This window comes from Oryctolagus cuniculus, chromosome 15 (genome assembly GCF_051225735.1).
Source record: "Oryctolagus cuniculus isolate XC-2025 breed Fujian yellow rabbit chromosome 15, ASM5122573v1, whole genome shotgun sequence".
NCBI lineage: Eukaryota > Metazoa > Chordata > Mammalia > Lagomorpha > Leporidae > Oryctolagus > Oryctolagus cuniculus.
Window position 1 is genome coordinate 85,916,866 of NC_142881.1, and position 12,021 is coordinate 85,928,886.

Below are 12,021 nucleotides of genomic sequence, written 5' to 3' on the forward strand. Positions count from 1 at the left end.
GCGTTACCTTCTCCACACCCAGCCTTCCTGGAGTCCCCAGAGTCAGCCAGGCTCCTGGGCAGTCTCAGCTCCTGCTCCTACCCCTGTGCCCGTGACCCTGGGTGAGCCCTCCTCCCAGGGCAGCTGCAGCCTGAGAAAGGTGATGGGGAGAACAGGATCTGCAGTGCCAGCCGCTGGCCAGCAGGGGGCAGAAGGTGGAGCCTGGTGGGGGCTTGCCTGAGTCTGCATCTCAGGGTCCCCATGCCCAGACCCAGGGCTGGGGGAGTGGCTGTGTCTGCAGGCTCTTTTTTGGTGCTCCTTGTAACTGTCATTTCAAATATGAGCTTTTCCGGGCCGTGATGGCGTGGTTCACATGCACCTCCCTAGGGAGAGCCACTACTATCCACCAGTCCCATGCAGGAACCCTGGATCAGGCACCCCCCACAGCTCAGGGCCTCAGTTTCCCCAGGGACATGATGCTGAAGGGAGCTGCCCTGCCCAGGCTGGTTTACCCTGCAAAAGGTCCCAACAGCTGGGGATGGGACGGAGCCAGGTGAACGCCAGGAGCCAGGAGCTTCATCTGGGTCTCCTGTTTGGCTGCAGGGGCCCAAGCACTTGGGTCATCCTCCACTGCTTTCCCAGGCGCATTGGCAGGGAGCTGATTTGGAAGTGAAGCAACCGGGATTCGAACCAGTGTTCTGATGTGGGATGCTGACGTCACAAGCAGCGGCTTAACCTACTGCGCCACAACCCTGGCCCTCCAAATCAGAGATGTTTTACTGCTGTACAAAGAAGTCAGGGTAAGATCTTTAGGAAAGCAGACCCTCAGAAAGTAGAAATCAATCTCTTGTCTGTTTTCGTGAGATGATAATGCAGACAGAATTAGACCACAAACCTGCCTGTGTCATACACACACACACATATGCACACACACATGCACACACATACCTGCACACACACGTGCACACACACACATGCACACACACATGCCTGTACACATTTCCAGCTCTCCCCACCACCCCCAAAATAGGCACCCTGAAAAGCGCATATGGAAAACTCAGGACCCCCCCCCAAGGAGTTTAGGAGGAAAAGATGGAATCTGGGTCTGAATGGGGGGGGGGTGTTGGGGGGGAGTTAAATTGGAGGGAAAACAAGCTCGGAGATTGGACTTAAAATAGATCAAAGACTGGGCTATTTTCGTCTTTCTGGGGAGGGAAGCCTGGGAGGGGAAGGGGGTGATTTTTCCCAATGCACTTGCTAGAGGCAAAGATGTGTCCCGTGGTCCCAGTGCTCGGTGCACGGTGCTCCAGCTCTCTGCCCAGACCCAGGAGGTGGGGGCTGAGTACCAGGACGCCTCTTCCACTGAGCTGCTTTCCACTGAGTGCCAACCTCAGATTAAGGGGTGAATTCCGGATTTAATAGCTGTTGTCTTTACTTAATCGGCACCCAAATGCCAAGTCGACAGCCCGCTTTACAGGTAAGACAACTGAGGCTGAGGGTGGGTACATGACTCGCTCACACTCACATGGCTGGAATGTAAGGGCAGATGCCTGTGCCTTTCCCTTCTCTGCCTGCCTCGGCGGGGTGGGGGCATGTGGGGCGGTCCCCAGTCATCCAGGAAAGCTGGGAGGGCTGGGAGGGGGTGTGGACAGGAGGCTGACATTCCATGGCGGCGGTGGGAAGGATTCGCTGTGGTCACAACTTTGCTTTAAGTCTCTCTCGCTCTCTCTCAAGTGCAGCCATCACGTTGGAGGTTTCCCCCTCCAGTAGAGGCTGACCCGGCGTTTTGACAGCCGTGGCTGCTAGTGAAGTAGTTCGCGAAGGGTGTGGCCAGGGTTCAGAGGCTTTATCTCGCTCCCAATGAAAGCCTCGGCCCCTGGCAGGCCTGGTTTCGGGCGGAGGGCACTCGCAAGGATGACCTTGGTGTTGGTGACATCAGATGTCTGCCTGCCTCGCCTCGTTATGCAACGCTTTGTTTTGAAGAGTTCTTCAGAGTAATGGAGAATGCCGGAGTCTGGTGGGAGATGAGGGGCAGGGGGAGCGCCCGGCATGGATTGTCACCTGTCGTTGGCCAGGCATACGCCGGTGTAAGTGAAAGGCACATCTGTGTGACAAAAAGCTGGCAGAAAATGGAATCGCAAGTATATTTTGGTGCAAAAAGAAAAAAAATTAAATCCACGCGTGGTTGTCTCAGAATGCACATTTCCCGTGTGCTTTTTGAAGTCTCCTTGCGTCCCAGCTCTCACAACTCTTTCTGCAGCGAGGTCAACATCTTTTAATGCCATCCCCCCAACCCGCGGTGAGCCGTCTGAAGCTCCTTCAGACGTCATGGCCGCCATTCTTGAGTCTATATGACCTTGGCAGGGAGGCTGGCTTCAGGGACACCCCCTGTCTTGGTTACCATGCCTACCAGGCCTCGCCCCCCCCCCATCCCATGCAGTGTGAGGGAAGGCAGCAGTGTGTGGACCAGTGTCTGTAGGAGACTCCCCCCAACCCCGATCCACCACCACCACCTCCGGAATCGCCAATACCGTGGAGCCCGGGAATCTGCACTTCCCACAGCTCCACACGGCTGATGCCGGCGCTAGGAGAAGGTCCGGCTCAGAGTGTGAAGTGTGCACAGCTTCCTTGTGCTGGTGCAGGGTCGTAGGGCCCCGCCCCCACCCAAGGCGGCTGCTCCCCGACCCCTGCCTCGCACCCTGACTCCGGATCCGCGCCAGCACCTGCTGAGAAATGAAACCGAACGGAGGTGTCAGAGAAGGAACCAGAGCTGTTGCAGCGCAGTGGAGGGTGAAGTGGGGGGGGTGCTGGGAGACTGGGGGGCAGCATTGCTAACACCAGGGGAGATCTGCCCTGAGTTGATCTTTTCCCATGGGCCTCTCTGTCCCCTCCCTGACCCCAAAGGGTCGTGCAGCACACCAGAAAGCGCTGACCCCTAACTCGGGCTGCACGTGAGGCTCACCAGGGGGTTCTGTAGCACTCCCCTACCTATGCCACCCTAGACAAGTCAGGGACAGGGGCCAGCATTTGGCCCAACAGCTAAGACACCTGTGCCCCGCATCAGAGGGCCTGGGTTCAACACCCAGCTCCAGCTCTTGACTCCAGCTTCCTGCTAAGGCAGACCCTACAGTGATGGCTCGTGTAATGGGGCTCCTGCCACCCACACGTGGGACCTGCGTGGAGTTTCCATCTGCGGTCATTACCTGGGCTTTATAGATATTTGGACATTTAGGAAGTGAACCAGTGGCTAGGATCTGATTCTCTCTCTCTCTCTCTCTCTCTCTCTCTCATGAATACATAGAACATTAAAAGGGCCGGCGCCGCGGCTCACTAGGCTAATCCTCCACCTTGCGGCACCAGCACACCGGGTTCTAGTCCAGGTCGGGGCGCCGTATTCTGTCCCGGTTGCCCCTCTTCCAGGCCAGCTCTCTGCTATGGCCCGGGAAGGCAGTGGAGGATGGCCCAAGTGCTTGGGCCCTGCACCCCATGGGAGACTAGGATAAATACCTGGCTCCTGCCTTCGGATCAGCGCGGTGCGCCAGCAGCAGCGCGCCAGCTGCGGCGGCCATTGGAGGGTGAACCAATGGCAAAAGGAAGACCTTTCTCTATGTTTCTCTCTCACTGTCCACTCTTCTTGTCAAAAAGAACATTAAAAGAAGAAGAAATAAACCTGGGACATTCAGCACTGCATGAAAAGAATGGGGGGGGGGGTGCCTGCACCCCCAGCTCACACTGCCAGGACCAACGGCATGTCCATTCCACCTGCACAGAACAGGACAAGAGTGCGTGTCCAGGGGAGAAGGAAGGATTCACCCTTAAAATAAGACATTGTTAAGTCATGTTTGGATGCTTTCTTTAAAAATTATTTTTGAGGGCTGGCGCTATAGCATTGTCTCCGCCTGCAGTGCCAGTATCCCATATGGTCACTGGTTCAAATCCCAGCTGCTCCTCTTCTGATCCAGCTCTCTACTGTGGCCTAAGAAAGCAGTGGAAGATGGCCCAAGTCCTTGGACCCCTGCACCCACGTGGGATACCCAGAAGAAGCTCCTGGCTCCTGGCTTCAGATAGGCCCAGCTACAGCCATTGAGGCCAGCAGATGGAAGACCTCTCTCTCTGTCTCTCCCTCTGTCTGTCTGTAGCTCTACCTCTCAAATAAATAAATAAAATATTAAAAAAAAAACAACCCTATATTTGAAAAAGACGTTTGGCGCCACTAATTATTGGGGAAATACAAATGAAAAGCACCACAAGGTCCCGCCTCCTCACACCCACTTGACGGTTTCTGTCAATCATAGAAAAATCAAGTAAAAAAAAAAATTTCACAAACTGCAGGAAAATAACAAGTGTTGGCGGGGACGCAGAGGGCGCTGCTGGCCGGAATGTCAAGTGGAGCAGCTGCAATGGCAAATAGTTGGGCAGTTCCTTGGAAGGCTAAACATAGAACCAGCATGGGCTGCGGCCGCTCTGCTTCTGAGGACGTACCCTAAAGGAAGCGGGCTCCGGGAGAGGCATCTGCACCCCCACCTTCCCAGCAGCAGCCACACAAGTGCCTGTCGAGGGGGGAACGGGGGAGCACGAGGGGGCGTGCACGTACGATCGAGTATTGTTCAGCCTCCAGAGGAAGGACACAGGGCTGGCGATCGGCACAGCAGGTAAAGCCGCAGCCTGCCATGCCAGCATCCCACACGGGCACTGGTTCGTGCCCCCGATGCTCCACTTCCGATCCAGCTCCCTGCCAGGGCACCTGGGAAAGTAGCAGAAAATGGCCCAAGTCCTTGGGCCCCGGCATCCATGTGGGAGACCTGGATGGAGTTCTCCCTGGCTCCCGGCTTTGGCCTGGCCCAGCTCTGGTGGTTATTTGGGAAGTGAACCAGTGGATGGAAGATTCTCTCTCTCTCTCTCTCTCTCTCTGCCTTTCAAATATGTAAATAAATCTTTAAAAAAAAAAAAAGGAATGGTACCCAAGGACTGAGTGGACGAGAGAATGGGGGGGATTGTTTACGGGTACAGTTTCCTGATGCAAGAGGAAAGTCATTCTGAAGATCGGATTGGACAGTTGTGTGAACACGTGTAGCGTGGAAGCGATTAAGACGGCAAAGTGTATGTTACATGCATGTGACCACAATCGGAAAAGAACAGCACAACATCAAAGAAGCGCCTGGTGTATTGTGGAAACCACCCTAGGATCCCTTTCAGGATAAAGCAGATTTTGTCTGAAGCAAACCCGGCAGGCGGGCTGACATAAGGGGCGAGTGGCGGGCATGTGTGCTAGGGAACAGCCCTGCACAAAGAATGGTGCTCAGAGGGCTTTCTGCATCAGCCCGCTGCACACACTTGCAACTGTGTTTCTCTTTGCCTTCCCTCTTTAGTGCCTCAATCATTGCTTACATCCTCTCCCCAGAGGAGTTGCCAGGCCTTAGAGAGGCAGAGGGAACAGGACGCCCGCCCCAGCCCCACCCAGCTCATCCAGCTCACCGGAAGGGACAGATGGCCCAGCGAGGGAGAGGAAGGAAGAGCAGAGGAGGTGAGCGCCAGGCAGAGCAGGGCCCTGCAACATTCGCAGGCTGGTTGGGAGCTACTTGGGGATGGCCCTGCAGGGCCCGGTGCTGGGAGTGGATCTGTGGACTTTCACACAAACTCGCTGGATGTCACCCCATCCGGCGCGGGACTGTCTGATGCAGAGAGCTTCCTGTCACTGTGTCAGCCCCAGCAGCCTTGCCTGGGTGAGGGAGCAGCAGCTTGGAGCCTGACAGGAAGTTAGAGGGGCAAAGACACAGACTAACAGAGCTGGTGCCAGCCCCCAGGGGGCCCAACTTTTCCTCCTGACCTTGGAGGAGGAACCGGCACTGGCCTTGCCCGCGTGCCCTGGGCTCTCCACTCCAGACGCCTGTGGTACCCGTGCAGCCCAGGGCAAGGGCCCAGGCAAAGTGCTGGCTGGGGACAATGTCAGAGCAGGGCTTACGTTACCAGAAGGACACACAGCAGCCTGTCTCAGCCTAGGGACAAGCTTCAGGTCCAAACCTTGGGTTCTAGGACGTCTCGCTCCTCCTCCGGGGCCGCTTTTGGGGACAGCTCCTCTGCACACCTGTGTCTCTTTCTGGATGGGTCATTTTCATTGCTCGAGCAGCTCCGGCTCTCAGGCTTACTTGGAGAAGACAAAATCCATTACGCCCCCCCCCCCACGCCGGGGCCCCGACTCCCTCCCCTCTCCCATCCCCCCCCCCACCAGAGCCCCGAGCCCTCTGGGAGGCTCTGAGCGCCCCTTGGCAGTGAGACGTGAGCTCTTGAGGGCAAAGGCTCATTTTACGTGGATCAGCGGCTGCCTGAGTGTAGGCACTTAATAAATATTCAATCACAACAATCTTAATTACTGGATTACATCACGTCTGTCTAGGGGTCAGATATAAATAAATAACGCCAGGATAATAATGAGGATCCAACGGAGGGCTCCTCTGTTTGAATCCCCACCACCACGCTGGTGGTTTTAATAAATTTGGGTACATTTCATATTTCATGAAGACGTATCTGCTCTCAGCAGGTGCCTGCTTATGTGGATAAAGCTTCTTTAGCATTAATGTGAGCAGAGCCCTTCCGAGCTTCCTGTTTTATGTCCTCCAGAGACTTAATTCTGCTCAGCAGGGCACCCAGTTCCCCGAGGAGCCTGGGCTTGAGGATGTCCACAGCCAATGTCAAGGACAAGACAGGGGTTGGTGGTGCAGGCTTCACATTCCAGCTGGCTTAAGGTGACGTGCTGGGGCAGGATAGCCCAGAGCTGCAAAGGTGTGCATCTTCCAGCCAGGTGACCTCTGTAAACAGGTGTGGGTAGCAGGGGGCCAGCAGCAGGTGCAGGCCCTAGTCGGAATGGATCACCCCGTTCAGCTCCAGGTCCTGCTCCCCGCCCCTACGGGCGCCCTGATCCCCCATTTAGAAGAGCTGAGAAGGCAGCCATTGCCACAGAAATCCTGCTGCCAATCAATCCAAATTAGTTTGGGACAAAACCCACCTGCAGTTTGTGGGGCCACATCTGGCCCTGGGCTGCACGGGTACCACAGGCATCTGGAGTGGAGAGCCCAGGGCACGCGGGCAAGGCCAGTGCCGGTTCCTCCTCCAAGGTCAGGAGGAAAAGTTGTGCCCCCTGGGGGCTGGCACCAGCTCTGTTAGTCTGTGGCTTTGCCCCTCTAACTTCCTGTCAGGCTCCAAGCTGCTGCTCCCTCACCCAGGCAAGGCTGCTGGGGCTGACACAGCGACAGGAAGCTCTCTGCATCAGACAGTCCCGTGCCGGATGAGGTGACATCCAGCGAGTTTGTGTGAAAGCCCGAAGTCCCCTGAATGTTGGCCTGTGGAAGCCTCTGGAAACGGACCCAGCCTTGGAGCATTAGGTCCCGACCGTCAGATACAGACTCTGCAGGAGAGACAGCAACCTGCAGAGCAATTCACCTGATTGGCACAGTCGGGCCCCGCCCAGCTTGGCAGGAGCCCCTGCAGGTGGGACAATGGTCATACAGGAACCTTGAGGTCGGTGTGGCTCACTAGGCTAATCCTCTGCCTAGCGGTGCCGGCACACAGGGTTCTAGTCCCGGTCGGGGCGACGGATTCTGTCCCGGTTGCCCCTCTTCCAGTCCAGCTCTCTGCTGTGGCCCGGGAGTGCAGTGGAGGATGGCCCAGGTGCTTGGACCCTGCACCCCATGGGAGACCAGGAGAAGCACCTGGCTCCTGCCTTCGGATCAGCGCGGTGCGCCGGCCGCAACGTGCCGACCGCAGCGGCCATTGGAGGGTGAACCAACGGCAAAGGAAGACCTTTCTCTCTCTGTCTCTCTCACTGTCCACTCTGCCTGTCAAAAAAAAAAAAAAAAAAAAAAAAGGAACCTTGATCCTGCCGGAATCCTTGCCCCAGACATGATCACCAGGCACAGCCCTGTCTGCTGGGAAGTGAACTTGCACAGCCCTTGGGAGGAAGCAGGTCCCTTTGAGTTCTCTGTCGGGATGCCACCTGCGCCTGGGGACAGCAGCCCCAGCACCCGGCACCTCCATTCTAGAAACCTCCCTGTCACCACTGTGGTCCAGCAGGAAAGGCCCTAGGAAGCCAGGCCGGGGAGGTGGCGGTGGAAAGTGTCTCTTGTCACCTGGGGCAGGTCACCTGAAAGAAAAATGCACCATTTTTTTTTAAGGGAAAAACCGACACCCAGAGGCAGGTACTTTGAAAAGCTCATGGAAAATGAAATTAAAGGGAATTTATTTTATTTTGGTGCAAAAAGAAATGTTGCCATCCATGCCTAGGTTTGTCACAGATGCATCCCCGTGAGCTTCCGGAACCCCCTTTTGTATTCTGCTTGCAAACCAATATCTGATGTCTGTATTTCTCTTGGTTTTGCTTTTAATTTAACTTATTTATTTATTTGACAGGAAGAGTTATAGACAGCGAGAGAGACAGACAGAAAGGTCTTCCTTCTGTTGGTTTACTCACCAAATGGCTTCTACGGCTGGCGATGCGCCAATCCGAAACCAGGATCCAGGAGCTTCTTCCTGGTCTCCCATGAGGGTGCAGGGGCCCAAGCACTTGGGCCATCCTCCACTGCCCTCCCGGACCACAGCAGAGAGCTGGACTGGAAGAGGGACAACCGGGACTAGAACCCAGCACCCATATGGGATGCCAGCGCCGCAGGCGGAGGATTAACCAAGTGAGCCACGGCGCCGGCCCTGTATTTCTCTTGTTATCTGATGCTTGCCAATACAGGACTTCAGACATTTTATGTATAAATACCCAGTATGCGTTCTTCTTTACTCAAATGCGCACGTTTCACGTCCATGTATGAACTCCATTTTTAACTGGTTACTTAACCGGTCCCTATAAATATTTTCTCCTATTTCGAGTTTTTCCTCTGTAAGGACAGCCTTGGGCAGCCAGTGTCTGAGGCTGGACGCTCCGTGGTTTCTGGTGGTTTGTGCGCTTGCCAGTATTTGTAGAAATGCCGGCCTCCCTTAAGCCGCTTTATATCAAATATCCCTAAGTGAGGCTCCCAGACAGACTGGAGTCTGCAGTGCCAGCCAGCTGGGCCCAGGTGGCACCTCCTGGGCCACGTGGTGTGAGGGCCAGTCTCAGCTCTCCCTCTGGCTCCCACAGAGGCCTGCCACTGACTCCCCAGTTGCGTCTTTCTCCTTCCTACCTCCCCACTAGCTCCCCACCCCATCTTCTCTCTTTCTCCACCCTTCAAGATTTTTCATTTGTTAAAATTATGGAACATTGCACAGAGAGGCAAATAGAAACTCAGAAGACGCTATGCCATGTGCCCGACTTCTAAAACTTGGCTTCCTCCTTGCCCCAGGCCATTTCCCACACACCATAGTAGGTAGGTAGGTAGGTAGGTAGGTAGGTGGAAGTCCACCCCAGGTATCCTGTTACTCCATTTATCAATATCCGTGTAGGTCTGTCTATATGAAGAAGCCACCTTTTTGCCCAACATGATGGTATTACCATGTGTTGGAAATCAGCAAGAGTCCCCTAATGTCATCATGTCCCCAGGCCATGCTCACCTGTGCACACAAAAGAGCGGCCCTGCCCTCTTTTGATGGACAGGTTCAGCCTGCCTTGTTTCCAGCAGCTTCCTGGGCACATTCACAGGCAGCGCACTGGGGAATCATCACCTGCGGTCGTGGTGGGTCCATCGAGGGCTTGAAGAATTATAGGGGCCGGCATTGTAGTGCAGCGGGTTAAGCCGCTGCCTGCAACACCCACATCCCACACGGGCACCCAGTTCAAGTCCCGGATGCTCCACTTCTGATGCAGCTCCCTGCTAATGCACCTGGGAAGGCAGCAGAGGATGCCCCAAGGGCTCGGTCCCTGCCACTCTTACAGGAAACAAGGATGGGGTTCCTGGATCCTGGCCCAGCCCTGGTTGTTGCAGCCATTTGGGAGGTAAACTGGTGGATGGAAGATATCTCTCTCTCTCTCTCTCTCTGTGTGTGTGTGTGTGTGTGTGTTGCCAGAAGTCAGGGTCCTGTCCCTCTAGGCTTCTGAGGACCACTGCCCTGAGACAGCCCAACACTGCAAGACTACATGGGCAGGGAGGGAGGAGAGGCAGTCAGGAGCCCTCAACGGGCATCCTGCATTCACTCCCCCGCCCGTTAGCTGCAGGAAAGAACAAGGCAGGCAAGGTCAAAGTTCCCAGACTTGCATCGGCGGAGGAGGCAATGTAGACAGAGCACACACATCCCCACAAAGAATCAGGGTGGTTTCCGCTCATGGACAGCGCCAACAGGGACAGAAACAGCCTGGCTGATTGATCCAGGGGCCAGGGTCTCCAGATGAAAAGCCCTCCCTGAGAAAAGGGACCATTGAGCTGAGGTCTGAATGGAGAGAAGGAAGCAGCCCGGTCAAGGTCAAGGGCACACAGAGAGGCAAGCGGAGGATCAGCAGGTGCAGAGGCCCTGAGACAGGAGAAAGCTGCAAGTAGAGCAAGGAAGCTGGAGTGGCTGGGGCCTGAGAATCTTCCCTCAGTCCCCCTCTGAGGTTGACACAACCCTGCTACTTCTGCCCCAGAGATGTGGGTGCGGGATACATAGCGGCCATTGTCCTGCGGCTGCTATCGGAAAGAGGGCAGGTGCAGCCAAGGGTCCAGAGCAGGGAGAGAGCTTTGCTCCCCAGCCCTTCCCCGGGATCCTTCTCCTCCCACACGCAGGGCTGTCTGAGTGACCCTTGACCCGGGAGGAGGAAGCAGGACTTGCAGAAGGCTACCTCGGTCTGCCTCTGGAAATGCAGCTCAGAGTGCCCCCCTCCACGGCGCCCCCCCCCCCCAGGAGGTTGTGAGAACACCAACTCTCCCTGTGCACAAAACAGCAAACCTGGCAAGTGGCTGGTGGAGCCGGGGCAGTTCAGGGAGTTTGTGGGGAGTGGAATGCAAAGGTAGCACGGGGCAGGCATTCAGCCTGCTGGAATGAGGTTAGATGGTGCATCCCCTAGCACAGCTCCGGCTCCCGACACCAGCTTCCTGCCAACGCAGACCCTGAGAGGCGGCAGGTGATGGCTCAAGCAGTTGATCTCTCTCCCATGTGAGAGATCTGGGTTGAGTTCTGGGCTCCTAGCTTTGGCCCAGCACATCGTGGGTACTGAGGATGTTTGGGGAGTGAACCAGTGGATGAGACACCTCTCTCTCTCTTCCCTCTCTCCCTCTCTCCCTCTCTCTCTCTCTCTCTCTCTCTCTGTGTGTGTGTGTGTGTGTGTGTGTGTATGTGTCTTTCTCAGAAGAAGAAAAAGAGAAGAATATAAACCCTAAGCCAAATGGCCACCCCTGTATACTGTGAGCTGCAAACCGGGCTCTCCACACCCCAATCAAACTCGGCTTACAGCAGCATGAGCAAACAGTCACCTCTCCACCCTGGTATGGGCCCAGGGTTCTGAATGAGGGCTTAGCTGAGTGGCCCAGCGGGGCCTGAGCCCCAGAAGCACCCTCCCCGCTGTGGGGATATGCCCTGGGGACACGCCTGCCCTGTGGCCCTGACACCAGAGCACAGAGTCTCCACAGTTCCCATAACAAATGGGTAGCCAAGGGGGTGTGGTGGCTGGGTGTTGCAGCTGGGCCAGGGAGAGGCAGGAAGAACCATGTGCTGGGCTTGGACTGGAGGAGTGGTTTACTAGGGGGTGTAACCCGGATGATCCATAGGACAGGCAGGTACACAGACCCCATGTGTATGCTCAGGGCCGTTGGCTGTATAGCAGCCTAGGACCTCAGCAATCCTCAGCTCCCTCGTTCATAAGGACAAGGTATTCACGGCCACCACACGGGGCGGGGCGAGGGTTAGGTGTATCCTTGGAGCAAATGTTCAGGACCTGTGGGTTCCCCAACCCGTGTCTTTCCCAACACCTTGGCAGATAACAGATCCTTGGGAGAGAGCACAAGGGTTCTGGGCTCGGCGTGGTTCATCTGCTGAGAGACGGGGCAGGCAGGGCACGGCGGGAACATTCTGTTATTAGCTGGCCGGCATTTCCCTCTGTCTTCTTACTACAAAGTCTGGAGGTGCACCTGTCCCTGATGGCATCTGTGGAAG

The 12,021-nt window shown here is 55.9% G+C and overlaps 1 long non-coding RNA gene across 2 annotated transcripts; it reads left to right on the forward strand.

Moving 5' to 3' along the window:
• The first annotated feature begins 1,178 nt into the window (after positions 1–1,178).
• LOC138845419 (uncharacterized) lies at positions 1,179–4,178 on the forward strand. Of its 2 annotated transcripts, none has more exons than XR_011382575.1 (2): positions 1,179–1,456; positions 3,885–4,178. It is a non-coding gene; the product is annotated as an uncharacterized LOC138845419 (long non-coding RNA). The 2 variants fall into 2 exon arrangements; XR_016221812.1 differs by having other exon boundaries at positions 3,942–4,178.
• The last annotated feature ends 7,843 nt before the right edge of the window (positions 4,179–12,021 follow it).